This window comes from Amblyomma maculatum, chromosome 9 (genome assembly GCF_055883805.1).
Source record: "Amblyomma maculatum isolate TAMU_Amacu chromosome 9, ASM5588380v1, whole genome shotgun sequence".
Classification (NCBI taxonomy): Eukaryota; Metazoa; Arthropoda; class Arachnida; order Ixodida; family Ixodidae; genus Amblyomma; species Amblyomma maculatum.
Genome location: NC_139352.1, coordinates 64872775 through 64887134, shown reverse-complemented (window position 1 = coordinate 64887134; position 14360 = coordinate 64872775). Strand labels below are relative to the sequence as shown.

The following is a 14360-nucleotide window of genomic DNA, read 5'->3' as shown; positions in this document are numbered from 1 at the left end:
AATTCTTCATATTGCGTTCGCATGCAGCGTCAGGCAGTGAACTCCTGACCATCCCCATTCATCGCCACTGACACAGATGTCACTTAGAACCACCAAAGATGAATGTTCTTTCCCCAAAGTATTGGATTAAATTATAACATTTCATGTCATTTTAGCATTCTGTAGTTTCAGCTCTTCGAGAATTATGCGAAAGCTGTCTTTCACCTAGTTTTAGGATACCTTTGCGACACCTGGGGATGACTGCAGCAGTGTCATATTTAATTTCGCTGAGCACGAAAACCATGCGGTTAATATTCTTTGCGCAATACGGCGTGTACTGACGTCTAATCTCACTTCCGAAATATTCTTGCAGCGATCTAAATTTTTCAATTTGAATCTATTGTTGTCGCATAATACTAGACAAAATTAGGCAAGCAGCAAATGACACATGCATTCATCACAACAGAATGAAAGGATGACACTCCGAATGATAAGGGCGTAAAAGAAAGAATACGAGCCAGCGGTAATGGTCGACTGGACACGCACAGAAACCTAATAAACAGCGACGGCTACAACAATTGTTACTAAAGAACACACGTGTCACGGAGCCACTGAATATTAAGGTCTGTAATATCGGAGATATTAGACGTATGAGTAAAACGTATAGCAAGACAGAAGCAGTACAATCACCGACGAGTCGTAAATTCCGCTATCCGTGCTGTTTTAGCCTCGGATGGGTCATGCTCGTATATTTCGGAACATTCCTTCCTAAACATTGGCTTCTGCAAATAATTTGGCGCCCTTCACCACATACACAATTTCGTGTGCGGCAGCCTTGAGCTGGCGTTTCCGATCAGCTGAGAGCTTCTCGGAACTGTAATGCCCGAGTTGCATGGGAGATCTCTAAAAAGCTTACTTGCGTTTCTGGAAGCTTATGATGAGCGTATTTCGTCCGTCAAGATTCCGCTGTGTGCAAGGTTGAATATGTCGGCGGAATTCGGAAGCTGCAAAGGCAGTCCCAACTCGTGAGTTCCTGCACGTCGCTGTGAGCATTTCCGACATAAAATGAAAACTATTCTCACGCAACGCGCACGCGTGCTCTTCAAGAGGGTAAAAAGCTCACAGAACTTTGCCCTAACCCGTACCACGCAGAACAAGAATGAAAAAAACAAAATCCTAACAACCTCCACGCGATGCTGGTTGACGCCACATGAACTAGCAGCAAAATTCTGCGACGCACGTCTTCCGGGGTTTGCGAGAGTAAGAGGGAGAGTTAAAGGAGAAAGTGCCTCGCACACTATATATTCTGACTCTTACCTGTCGGAGAATCAAGTCGCTTGAACCTGCTGACGACAGCTACTAACCAGAAGCAGTAATTCTGAAAAGTACCCAAGGCTTCAATCCGTCTCTTTCTCTAAAGATAGCAACAATGATCGCGAATGTGAGTAGCGATTTTGTTTTTTGCAAACTTTGCGCGTCTAGTTCGAAATTTTGCTTTACAATCCATCTACTGGGGGCGTAAAGCTAAGCTACTATAATTGAATTATTTAGACGTTGTTGACAACGTCTAATCTTCGTTTAAGGCTATGATTAAATCATAATGATTTCCCCGAAAAGACTGAGCGTTTTGTTGTGGAGGTCGGACATCAATGTAGATCGCTTATATCGTGTCAAAGAGCAGTGCATATTGGAGGTGGCTAAACTAGAGAAGTGTCCTTTATACCCTAGTGTACGGAGTTCGCTTTACCTTGTCGCCTGGTCGCTTTACCTGGAGTTTCTTTACTACTATTACTTCTAAATGCAAAGTAAACCATTATAAATGATAACCGACATCAGGCATGAGATGTGATTGCTATTTACTTTTCTTCATTGTTTCAGATTGTCGCTGCTTGCATCTTCTCCGGTGCATTTGCAGGAGAAGTGTACAGTAACGCAGGCTTCCTCTATAATGGCTTTCAAGGCCCCCTTCTAGCGGCCGCTGCTACGCCTGGAGTCTCATCTGTGGAGCCTTTTTATGTAAACAACTTTTTATTTGCTCAGATAATTAACGAATAGCTTTCTTTTAGACGATCACCATAGCCACAACCCATCAAGCGCTGACAAATCTAGGCATTCGGTCGTTTAACAACGCCGATGAAAGACAGAAAAAATTGCTATCCTGAAGAAAGGTCCTGTGCGTGACCTAAGTGACTTTATACCTTATCAATTCGCGTTTTATGGCTTTCCACCATGACCTGGATTTTATTTTACTGCTGTTACAGTCACATCAGCAATTACGAAAGCTAGGTAAATAAATTTAAGCATGCCTATTTCATAACCTAACCTGTTTCACAGAAAGACCTCGACCTTTTTCCGCAAGATATGGGTTTCAAAACAAGAAAGCTCCAGCCTATAATGTGCGCGTTTAAAATAAGCTCTTCCTACGCTGTCTTCAGTGTACGTAAGCTCCAAGCGATGTGAAAGCAGCCAAGGTTGTTCGTAGAAACTTTAAACGAATATCGTTTCAGAGATTATTTTGAGAAGTAAAATTCTCGTCATATCTATTTCGTATGGACAGAGTTGGCGGACCGGGGAATAAATTCTTCATCATTTTTAATGCAACGTACTTGCTTAAGTACGAAGCATTACTACTCGATGTGAAAAGGATTTTGAACCACTGATCGCAATGAAATGCATGCAGCCGCCGCAACCGTACAGCTTCGGATACGACAACGTTGACGAGTACGGCACTCGGTCATACCACAATGAGAAAGGCGACGCCAGCAACGCGAAGACCGGCTCGTACGGCTATCGGGACGCCAGTGGCATCTACCGGCGAGTCACGTATGTGGCCGACGCAAACGGTTTTCGGGCCACTGTCGACACCAACGAACCGGGCACGGCCCCTGGTTACAGCGCCGACGCTACCTTCAACGCCAGACCGATCAGCGTAGCCGCAAAGGCGAAGTCGGCCTCGGCTCCTGTTCCTGTCTACGCTGCACCACCCGTGCACGTCGCCGCACCAGAGACGTACGCTGCTGCATACAACCCGTATGCCCTGCGTGCCCCGTGGTCTTCATAAAACCTAGAGCCTTCTTCAGATAGAAATGTGTTTTAAAAACGGATTTGTAAATAAATACATGAATTTGTACCTTCTAATTTGTCTCGATTCCATGTCTTTTTCGAGTACAAAGATTACGGCCCGTGATCGGCATCTCTCATGGGTGCTGGTGTTCGTGGCGCACAAGGCTTCCTTTTATAGGAGTTTTTGAACTCAGAAAATAAAAAGACATTTCAGCTGCATTTTTCAAACGGGAAAACATTACTAAGCAGTTCCTAAAGTGATGTCGGCATGGCGGTATGCGCTCTGCTTAAGACATCTCAAAGCGACTGTTTAAAAAGGAATGATTACTGATCTCGAGCCGGGCATCCTGAAGAGTGAAGTTGAATGAGCCTTATAGCCAGCCTTGCTAAGAACAAAGCTAGCGGAATTGATGGCATTCCAGCTGAGTTGCTTCAAATCCTCAACCATGACGCTGTTAACATTCTACATACATTATGTCAGAAGATTTGGGCAACCCTGCAGTGGCCACAGGATTGGAGGCGGTCAGTTTACATCCCCGTTCCAAAAAAAGGCAGTGCCAAAGATTGATCCAACTACCGCACGATGCGCTTATTTCGCATGCTAGCAAGGTGACGTTAAAATTCCTCCAAGGTAGGCTGCAGCGGTATGTGGATCGGGAGCTTCCGGACGTGCAAGCTGGGTTTCACAAGGGCAGAGGAACTAGAGACCGCATTTCCAACCTTCGCTGGATCATGGAAAAAGCAAGAGAGTTCCAGAAACCCTTCTACTTCTGTTTTATTCACTATGCGAAAGCGTTTGACTGCGTAGATCACAGCAGATTGTGGCAAGCTCTCCAAAAGAGATGGGAGTTCCAATTCACCTCATCTGTCTCCTCAGGAACCTGTACGAAGGACAAGAGGCCACAGTCAGAATTGGGCATGGTCTTACTGATTGGTTTCTGATCGAGAAAGGAGTGAGGCAAGGCTGCATACTGTCGCCCTGCCTATTTAACCTATACGCAGAGTGCATCATGAGGAAGGCCGGTCTGGAGGAGTTTTCAGCTGGCGTGAAGATTGCTGGAAAACGTATCAACAACCTTAGATATGCAGATGATACCACTTTAATGACAGAAAGTGAAGTGGAACTCAACAGACTTCTCATGCGCGCACAAGAAGAGAGTGAGAAGTTTAGGCTTAAACAGAACATTAAAAAGACAAAGATCGTGGCGTCTTGCCCTATCAAGTCCTGGGGCATCAATGGGCAAGAAGTGGAAGCTGTGACAGATTTTCTGTTCTTCGGCTCCAAGATTACCTCGGGAGGAGACTGCAGCCATGAAATTAGGAGACGCCTGCTTCTGGGAAAGAGAGCAATGGTTAGCCTTGACCGCCTAGTAAAGAGCAGAGACATTAGTCTGCCAACCAAGATCCGTATTACTTGTGCTATGGTCTTTCCAGTTGTGATGTATGGATGCGAGAGTTGGACTGTGAAAAAGGCTGACCGCCGAAGAATTGACGCCTTTGAATTGTGGTGCTGGCGAAGACTCTTGAGAGTTCCTTGGACTGCCAGAAGATCAAATCAGTCGATATTGTCAACCATAAACCCTGACTGCTCATTGGAGGGTCAAATTCTAAAGTTAAAGCTCAGCTACTTTGGTCATCTGATGAGAAGAGAGGAGTCGCTGGAGAAAGATTTGATGTTGGGAAAAGTTGAGGGTCGCCGGAGAAGGGTTAGGCAGCGAACGCGATGGTTAGATGGCATCCTCGAGGCACTGCATATGAAGTTATGTGATGTTAGGAAGATAGTGAGAGACCGGAAAGCGTGGCGTGACATGGTCCATAGGGTCACGAAAAGTCGTACACGACTGAACGACTGAACTGAACTGAAGAGCTGCAATGTTATTTCTATGAGGCTAAATTGACTTTAACAATCGTATGGACTGTCATTCGAAGATCAGCCCAGGGGTTTGCAAGAAGCATTAACTCAGATTCCAGCCTTCGTATTGTTCTGATCTGTGGTGTACTGTATGCTGCTGCAGATACATATCGGGTGTTTAATAGTACCACCTATATTCCACTTGCGAGAGCAATCGCAGGCGATACCACACATGGCAGTATGCATTGAGGGCGAAATAATTACAAGGATTTAACTCGTATAAATCTAATGTAATGCAGGAAAGCATTACTTTGGCGTAGTGTGTCTTGGCGTATGTTATACGTAGAGTACGTCGTCGCTACCTTCTCTCCCGCTGTTGCTCGTGCCGCTGGGTGCAAGTGGCGTGTCCTAGCCTGTGACTTCTGCAACTAAGGACCTGGCTCGCTATCCAGTTCAATGCATACTGAATTCACACTGCTCACCATGCTAATTTGTACGGGTAAACCATGCGACGCACATGTCACTGTTGACGTAACAATCACGTTTAAGGTAAGCAAACAAATACAAGTAAATCAAGCCAAGTGACGTCGCACGAACTATTGGCGATTCAGCTCTGGCCCATGTCACCTTCGAATCGCCGCCTGCCACAGGAAGCTTCTTGAGGAGGACCTTGATGTATGCTGCAAAGACCCGTTGCGAGCAAGCTATGTGAACATGCCAATGTGGTCTAGGGTCAGTGTGTCTAGTGGGTATTCAAGGGTCCTGGAAGACTTCTCACACTCCCATCTCAGTGGTGAAACCGGGCTGGGCAGTACCTCCTATTCGGCCATCCCATTTGGTCTCCCGGTGCCGCCGAAAACGCCAAGCGATCTGCGCCCGGCTATGCCACTTGCCGACTAGCACCTGCCAGATTCCTCGTTCAAGTCGAAGGTTGACGCTGACCTCTTACCTGCAAGGATGCCTCGACCACTGAAGTTAAAGGTCGAAGGTCAAGGCGGCCACTCCCATGGCGGCTCTATTTGTGTTGAGATTTTACGCTTGGTGTTTTTATGCATGGCCAACTGCAAGCAAGAACGTACAGCCGAGAATCCTCTTCCTGCAGGGGTGTTGAAGTCGCTAAGGTGCGCGACTACAGAGCCTAGAGAGTCGATGTGCGTCTACGTCATGTCGGCCACGTTTCAATGGAGATGAAATGGAGAGGCATCTGTGCGCTGCGCGATGTCCGAGCAATTTTAAGAACTGCAGGCGGTTGACTTATTTCGGACCGCTCCGCTACGCTGTCGCACTAGCCTCTTTGTGACATTGAACACAATGCACCTGAAAATGCCTTTAAATGAATATGCCTTTCCCTCCAGCTTAAAAGCTTCGCTCTGCAGCCACGAACTGACGGACCTTGTTCGCCTCCGGCCTAAGTTGGTGTGGCGGTTGTCTGCAGTTTGATGCCGCCTTCTTTAATGCGAGTTCGTTATATGGCTCCTCAGACGCGAAGCCCGTCACCGAAAGTATGTTCGCAAAATGTATCCACCAGAAACGGTACTATTTGCTACATCACACGTAGAGGTTCACAGACTGATTATTTATTCATTTTCAATACTCTCAAGGCCCGCACGCGTTACAGTGAGGAGGGGATACAAAATCAGAAGTCGTTTCCTTGAAATGTTCGGCATTGGTGATGGAAGTGATGTGCCCTAATCCATGGGAGGTAGTTCAAGTAATTTCCAGTAATTTGCAATGATTTGCAGTACTTAACGGTAGGTTGTTGCTGCGACTGTAGGAAGAAGAAAAGAAAATGCATGGGTCTGCTGCTGTCTCAGTAGCTGAGCCATCTCCGCTGCCTCGTGCGAACAGAGGAAAAAATAGAAAAGAAAAAAAAGGAAGAGAAAGACAGAAAGACGCGTGTCGCAACAGCTGTCGTCCTCCGCCAAAGCAGTGACGGGTGCAATGATGGCCTACAACAGGTATAACCACCAGTGGCAGGCGAGCCTCCGCCGCAAATGGCCAAGACCTGCCATTCCCAGCCCCGTAGGACCTAGGGCAGCCACCCTCTCTACTTTCCCTGAATTCAAGCAGTACCTATGAGTATGCCAACTTAGGGCAAGTAGTTACCGCCGCATGTTAGCTGAAATTTATGTCATCCAGGCTGGAGTTGTACACAGCACTATTTTCGGGGATTTTTGCTGTAAAGGCAACCGTACATTGAAACTCGTGCAAGCCTAATTTGAATGCGCTCCGACAGTCCATGGTCAGTGGTGGGAGAACCAGTGGTAGCTATAATGCCGAATAATTTAATCCTAAGAGAACGCAAGGCATCATGGGACAGCAGAAATTTAGGGGCGGATCAAATTATGAAATGTGAGGGGATAATTCTGTCCCTGCTGGCATATGACTGGGTTATTTTAAAGGCTAAACTCGAAGCATTTGTCCTGAGCTGGGCATATATAGTGTAGGTAATGACGACGATATCCGGTGGTGGACCGTGAACGAACCAGTGTACAACAACAACATGCCACGACCAAGCCGGACGCCCAGGCCGCTAACCGCATTAGATGCTGGCCTAACATGTATTAAAAGCATTTGAGCTAACGTTTTGTAGTTACACTTTGCGCCACCTGATAGAAGCTAAATGGCCTTGAGTTTTCTTTCCTCTTCAAGCAGCTGAGCGAGTCAGAAGCAAATGTTGAGACGTGGGAAAACCATCATATTTACTAAAATTATCTCTTGTTTTAGATATTTTGTAATAATGAAAGAAAACGTTTTTTATCTACCAACACCATATGTAAGAGGGACAGCTACATTCTATTCTCTCATATCTATACAGCCTTGTGAAAATACTCCGATGAAAATTAAGTCGTGTACAATAAACATTATTTTTGAACACTAAGCAGCAACAAATAGATCAGAATGCTATATTTAGTTCTTCTTTTACCTAAAATCCGATAACTCATTCTAATATGTTAATTAGTTTTGTGTCTGTAGAAGTACAAGGAGCAACAGAACAAAACAGCAGATAAGAAAGTGCTCTCTCTATTGCTAAGAAAACGTGTAATGAAACGTACAAAAATAAAGAAAGAAAAGGTGTAGTCTCTTACACTATTACTGCACTTTACCTAACCTTGAGAGGCGCGAACCCACCACGGTAAAAAAGGGGTTAAAGTACTCTGCTATTCTGCCGGACTATCTGGGCTCGTACCGTGGCTCCGCGACCACAGTTCTCATTTATCGGTATGCGCAAGACGCCCCGTGCTGTTCGATGTCAGTGCAAATTAAAGATGATCAGGAGCTCAAACATAACCTCCGGAGCTCACTCCTAATGTAACTCTTTCTTTTACTCCCACCTTCCTCTCTTCCTTCACGGCTGATTACGGTCACTATCGACTTTATGGCTCAGATACCCACCGTGATGGCAGGCAGTGACAACGCCTCCAATTTCCTACGAAACCGTTGTAGGGCTCCCCGGCCTGTTGGTGCAGTGGTTACAGCCCTCGACGGTTGTGCTCCAAGGATGCAGGATCAAATCCCAGCCTCAGCGGCCACCTTTCTGTGAAGGCGAAAGCCAGCCGCCTGTGCTGTGCAATATCAATGCGCGTTAAAGAACCCAGGTGGCAGAACTTTCCGGAGCCCTCCACTGCGGCGTCTCTCATAGCCTGAGTCACGTTTAGACATTAAACCACACAAACCAAACCCAGTTTATGGGGGAAATATAGAAATAAAGCATTTTGAAGTTTTCATATTTGAAGGTCCGGCACTCCTGGCAGCCAAGATAACCTTATTGATGGACGCTAACATTGCGGTTTGAACGGGCATTTTTTCCTCTTAGTCTCTTCCGAGACAGGTCCGTTGAGACTGACATTCAACCCAAGACATAGGGCTCTACTGCCAAATGGCCTAGCCTCTGAGCCATTACAGCGGACAGCAGAAAACTCCGCGATATCATGCGGAAGCTAGGAATTACCATTAAGTTTTGATCACACCCTCCACGTGAAAACCCCTCATATACATAGAAGGACGCACGATGCACGTGGTATGCCCCGCGTTTACAGCACAGTAATCTGTACAGAATGTAAGATGGAGTTTAAAGACAGACTTCGCCCGCACCACTAATGTATCGCGGGAGGAAGCGTGCACCTATCGTGGAGTGAAGTGAGGAGCGTGCATTGGTGTGATGACTTGAATGGTTAAGACCCTCGCTGACGCTGCACAACCCCAAAATAGCCATTAACCGCTACATTATAGCAAATAACCCGTAACTCGTCATCTACGGTAGCCTGCCGATCAATAAAGCAAGGTACATGTGTGTGTGTTCTACGGTGACGTTGTGGTATACGTGCTTAGAAGGATAGAGAGCTGAGACCGCGAGGCAGGCGTTGCTGTATCGGGAATATGAGAGCGACAGCTGCTGATTTGTTCCTGAATGGGAACAGGTATAGTCACGTAGCGTAGTTACGTGTTGAGCAGGGTTTAAAGCAGTTGAGGGGAACCTTATTCCTGAGTTTGCGAAGAAACCCTCGAACAATACGCATCCCCTTTACGGCAGTATTAGGGCTGAAAAAAATGTCACAGCATCCTGAACCCTTCGCAGGAGAAAGTATGTCACGCTTAAGTCCTGCAACGCAGTATAACTGCCAAGGTATATCAATCAGTCGAGCAGCTCAGCTAATTGCGAGTGCCAGTATATGGTAGGGAGAGGTAGACTCCAAGAATATGGATCCTATTAAGGTAAGTTAGCGCAATAGTTCAACAGATATGCGCAAAATGGAGTGAAACTGTGAACAGATACTACTTTATTTAAAGTAATTATACCTCATTATTGCACAAATCGAAGTGTTATCGTACAGAATCTACCAATAAGGCAGAACATATGTAGTTTATGCACGTAGGAAGGGGTAGTTTGATCCAAAGTAACACATATACCGTCCCTCAGCAAATATTACACTGCGGTCGGGCCGTCACTTGTCCTATGGCTCCATCGAAATCGTACCTTTAGCGTAGAAAACAACGTCAGCCATTCAATGATGGTGCGTCAATTAAGTTTAAGAAGTAGCTATCCATGGCAATAATTTCTTCTCTTATAGCCGGTGGCAAGTCCCTTATGTCAACACGTGCTTCTATGACAGCCTACAGGCACATAGTCTTCAGTGTTGGAGCAAAGTCTAGTACGTGCACATCCGTCAGCACTTCGTGGTAGGTTCTAATTATTGGACTCCTTGCATCTTCGTACTGCCTTATTGGAAACTGACCCTGGCAACGTTTAATGCTAGAACCCTAGCTAGTGAAGCTAGTTTAGCAGTGCTGTTAGAGGAACTAAATTGCATGAAATGGGATGCCATAGGGCTTAGTGAGGTTAGGGGGCCGAATGAGGCATATACTGTACTGAAGGATGGGCATGTACTGTGTTATCGAGGTTTACCAGAGAGGCGACAACTAGGAGTAGGTTTCCTTGTCAATAAGTTTATAGCGGGTAATATAGATGAATTCTATAGTATTATTGAGAGGGTTGCAGGCATCGTAATTAGGCTTAATAAGCGGTATAAACTGAAGGTTGTACAGGCCTATGTACCTACATGTAATTATGATGACCAGGCAGTTGAAAGCTTCTATGAAGATGTAGAATCGGCAATGCTAAAAGTAAAGACGCAGTGTACTGTACTAATGGGCGACTTCAATGCCAAGGTAGGGAAAAAACAGGCAAGAGACAAGGCAGTAGGTCACTATGGCATTGGTTCTAGGAATAGCAGAGGGGAGTTACTAGTTGAGTTTGCAGAGCGCAATAACTTACGAATCATGAATACCTCCTTCAGCAAACGGAAGAACCGGAAATGAACATGGAAAAGTCCTAACGGAGAGACTAAAAATGAAATCGACTTCATAATGTGTTCAACCCCCGCCATTATGCAAGATGTAGAGGTAATCGGGAAAGTGCGATGCAGGGACCACAGGATGGTGAGGTCCCGAATTAGCCTAAATCTGGAGAAGGAACGCAACAGATTAGTACGAAAGAAACCCATAAACGAATTAGCGGTGAGGGGGAGGGCAGGAGAGTTCAGGATCTCGCTACAGAATAGGTATTCAGCTCTAACCGAGGATGGCGACATTACCCTAGAGGCAAGGAACAATAATTTCAGAGATATCATTACTGAGTGCGCGGTAGAAGTAGGCGGTAGGATAGTTTGAGAGGATACCGGTAAGCTGTCTAAGGAGACGAAAGATTTGATTAAGAAACGCCAGAGTATGAAAGCTTCCAATCCAACAGACCAGATCGAATTGGCCGAGATATCAAAGCTAATCAATAAGCGCAAGGTGGCCGATATAAGGAAGTATAACATGGAGAAAATTGAGCATGCTGTAAAGAACGGGGGAAGCCTTAAAGCGGTAAAGAAGACATTGGGCATAGGCAAAAACCAGATGTATGCGATAAGAGGCAAGGCGGGCAACGTCATCACTAATATGGAAAAGATAGTCAAAGTAGCCGAGGAGTTCTATACAGATCTATATAGTAGCCAAAGTAGTCAGGACCGTAATGAGAGTGGCGGTAAGGAAAAACAGTCAGACGTTCCACCAGTAACGAAGGACGGGGTCAAGAAAGCACTAGAAACTATGAAAAGGGGGAAATCAGCTGGAGAGGATCAAATAACTACAGATTTGCTTAAGGACGGGGGGGATATCGTGCTAGAAAAACTGGCCACCCTGTATACTCAGTGCCTGTTGTCATCGACGGTACTGGAGCCATGAAAAAATGCAAACATTATCCTCATTCACAAGAAAGGGAACTCTAAGGACCTTAAAATTTACAGACCAATCAGCTTACTGTCTGTTACGTATAAGGTATTTACTAAGGTAATCGCTAATAGAATCAGGACAACCTTAGACTGCAATCAAGCAAAGGATCAGGCAGGGTTTCGGAAACGCTACTCTACTATCGATCATATCCATACCATCAATCAGGTGATAGAAAAATGCTCGGAATATAACTAGCCCTTATAAATAGCATTCATTGATTACGAAAAAGCTTTTGACTCAGTTGAAACCTCGGCGGTGATGCAGGCATTGCGAAATCAGGGGGTAGACGAACCGTGCGTGAAAGTGCTGGAAGATATATATAGTGGCTGCACAGCAACCATAGTTCTGCATAAGGAAAGTAACAAAATTCCCATAAAGAAAGGTGTTAGGCAAGGAGACACAATCTCCCCAGTACTATTCACAGCTTGTTTACAGGAAGTATTCAGAGACTTGGAATGGGAGCAGTTAGGGATAAAGGTAGATGGAGAATACCTCAGTAATCTGCGATTTGCTGATGACATTGCCTTGCTAAGCAACTCGGGGGATGAACTGCAAATAATGATTGATGACCTCGACAGGAAAAGTAGAAAGGTAGGGTTGAAAATTAATATGCAGAAGACTAAGGTAATGTTCAACAGCCTCGGGAAGGAACAGCAGTTTACATTAGGTAGCGAAATACTGGAAGTAGTAGGCGAATATGTCTACTTTGGACAGGTAGTAACCACAGATCCGGACCATGAAAAGGAAATAACAAGAAGGATAAGATTGGGATGGAACGCATTTGGCAAACACTCGCAGATTATGACTAGCAGCTTACCGGTATCGCTCAAAAGGAAAGTATACAACAGTTGCATCTTGCCTGTACTCACCTATGGGGCTGAAACGTGGAGGCTAACCAAGAGAGCTCTACTTAAGTTGAGGACAATCCAGAGGGCTATGGAACGAAAAATGGTAGGGTTAACATTGAGAGATAGAAAGCGTGCAGAGTGGGTCAGAGAAATGACTCAAGTTACCGACATTCTAGTAGAAATTAAGAAGAAGAAATGGACATGGACAGGACATGTAGTGCGAAGAGAGGATAACAGATGGTCGCTTAGGGTAACAAACTGGATTCCAAGGGAAGGAAAGCGTAGCAGGGGGCGGCAGAAAGTTAGGTGGGTGGATGAGATTAAGAAGTTCGCAGGGGTCAAGTGGATGCAGCTAGCACAGAAATGGGTTAAGTGGAGAAATATGGGAGAGGCCTTCACCCTGCAGTGGGTATAATCAGGCTGATGATGATGACTGCCTTATAGTCCGAATGTTAAAACCTAAAAACATCATTTGGCCAACCACGCAGCACCCGGCACGCGTTCTTGGAGACGGGCCTGCCCGCTTGGTCATCACCTGGCTCGAGCCCGAATTCTCTGGGTTATACTTGTACATATCGTCTAAGTCTGCCCACAGATGTTCTCTCCAACCCCCTACAAATATGTACAGTTCCCTGTTATACACGAAGGCAGAATGGTCGCAACGTCCCTCTGGGGGCTCGCCATGCACGTGCGGGCGTACCCAGGTCGAGGTAGTCGTGTCCAAGTAGTACAAAATCTCTAAGAAATAGTCTTGCCGATCGTTGAAAGAAACCCCTCCCCACACATACATGCAGTTTCCGTTTGCTGATGCCGTGTGGAATGCTCGATCACGTAGGATCTCGCCAGACGTGGTAATGCGCTGCTACCGCATAATCTCCAGATCGAGTATGTCTATGTTCGACAACATGGACGTGCTGTAGATCGATATTCCTCCAAAAATGTACATACGATGACCTACCAAGCAGGCGCTGTGTCCGTGCCGTCCCACTGGCCTTCGTCCGGACACATTGGGTCGGTCCCATATCATGGTACTAGTATCCAAGCGGTAGAGGATGTTGCTGCCGCCAAATTGTCCTGTTCCTCCCCACAGGTAGACGCATTCTCTGTAGACTGCGACGCTGCGCCAACTTTCAATCCAGGGGCTCCTGTCGGAAAGGGCCTTAGTGTGTACCGGGTCCCATTCGTAGTATCCAGGGTTCAAGACATCCACTCTGATGGATTCGCGTACAGTATAATCCCCATCAGCGTGGTGACAGTCCAACAAGATCTCACCGTTAACGAGAATGGTGTAGCGGTAGATGATGATGATGATGATGACCTGAGACAACATGGCACATACCCACGGCGGGGATGTCGTCAGGTACGCCACTCAGCCGCATCGTCCACATCGCCGCAAATGCAGATTGTTCCAGGGACGAAGGCCGAACCTTTGCTTTTCCCTGATGGCGGAAGCAAGCACTAGCCTTTTCTGATGAGCTTTAATTTGTTTTCGTCCGCTCAGTTCTTCGTTTTTATTATGTCTCAATAACCTCGTCATGGGTGGTACAGCCACTCGCTCCTTGTACGCATACGTGAATGTGTCGTAATGCCTAAGAAAAACAATTCCAGGGGTGCACTGAAGTCTGCTTAGGGGCAGTAATGCGAAAACAATGCGAGTTCTCTCATGCCACTGTGATAACGAGGAAGTATGATTGCAGGCGCACACGCGGAAAAAACGACGAAGGGAAAGATTACAGAACGGCTGTATTTCTCAAGAGGCCAACAACAGAACGGCTGTAGGGCAATCGATTACTGCGTTGCGGTCTCGCTTGCAACACAGAATATTTTGGTGACGAGGATGT

At 46.1% G+C, this 14360-nt stretch overlaps 1 pseudogene across 1 annotated transcript; it reads left to right on the top strand.

The window, feature by feature from the left end:
* The first annotated feature begins 1408 nt into the window (after positions 1 to 1408).
* LOC146179247 (cuticle protein 10.9 pseudogene) lies at positions 1409 to 3040 on the top strand (annotated as a pseudogene). The gene is made up of 3 exons (XR_014700983.1): positions 1409 to 1420; positions 1858 to 1995; positions 2660 to 3040. The product of XR_014700983.1 is annotated as a cuticle protein 10.9 pseudogene (transcript).
* Positions 3041 to 14360: the final 11320 nt, after the last annotated feature.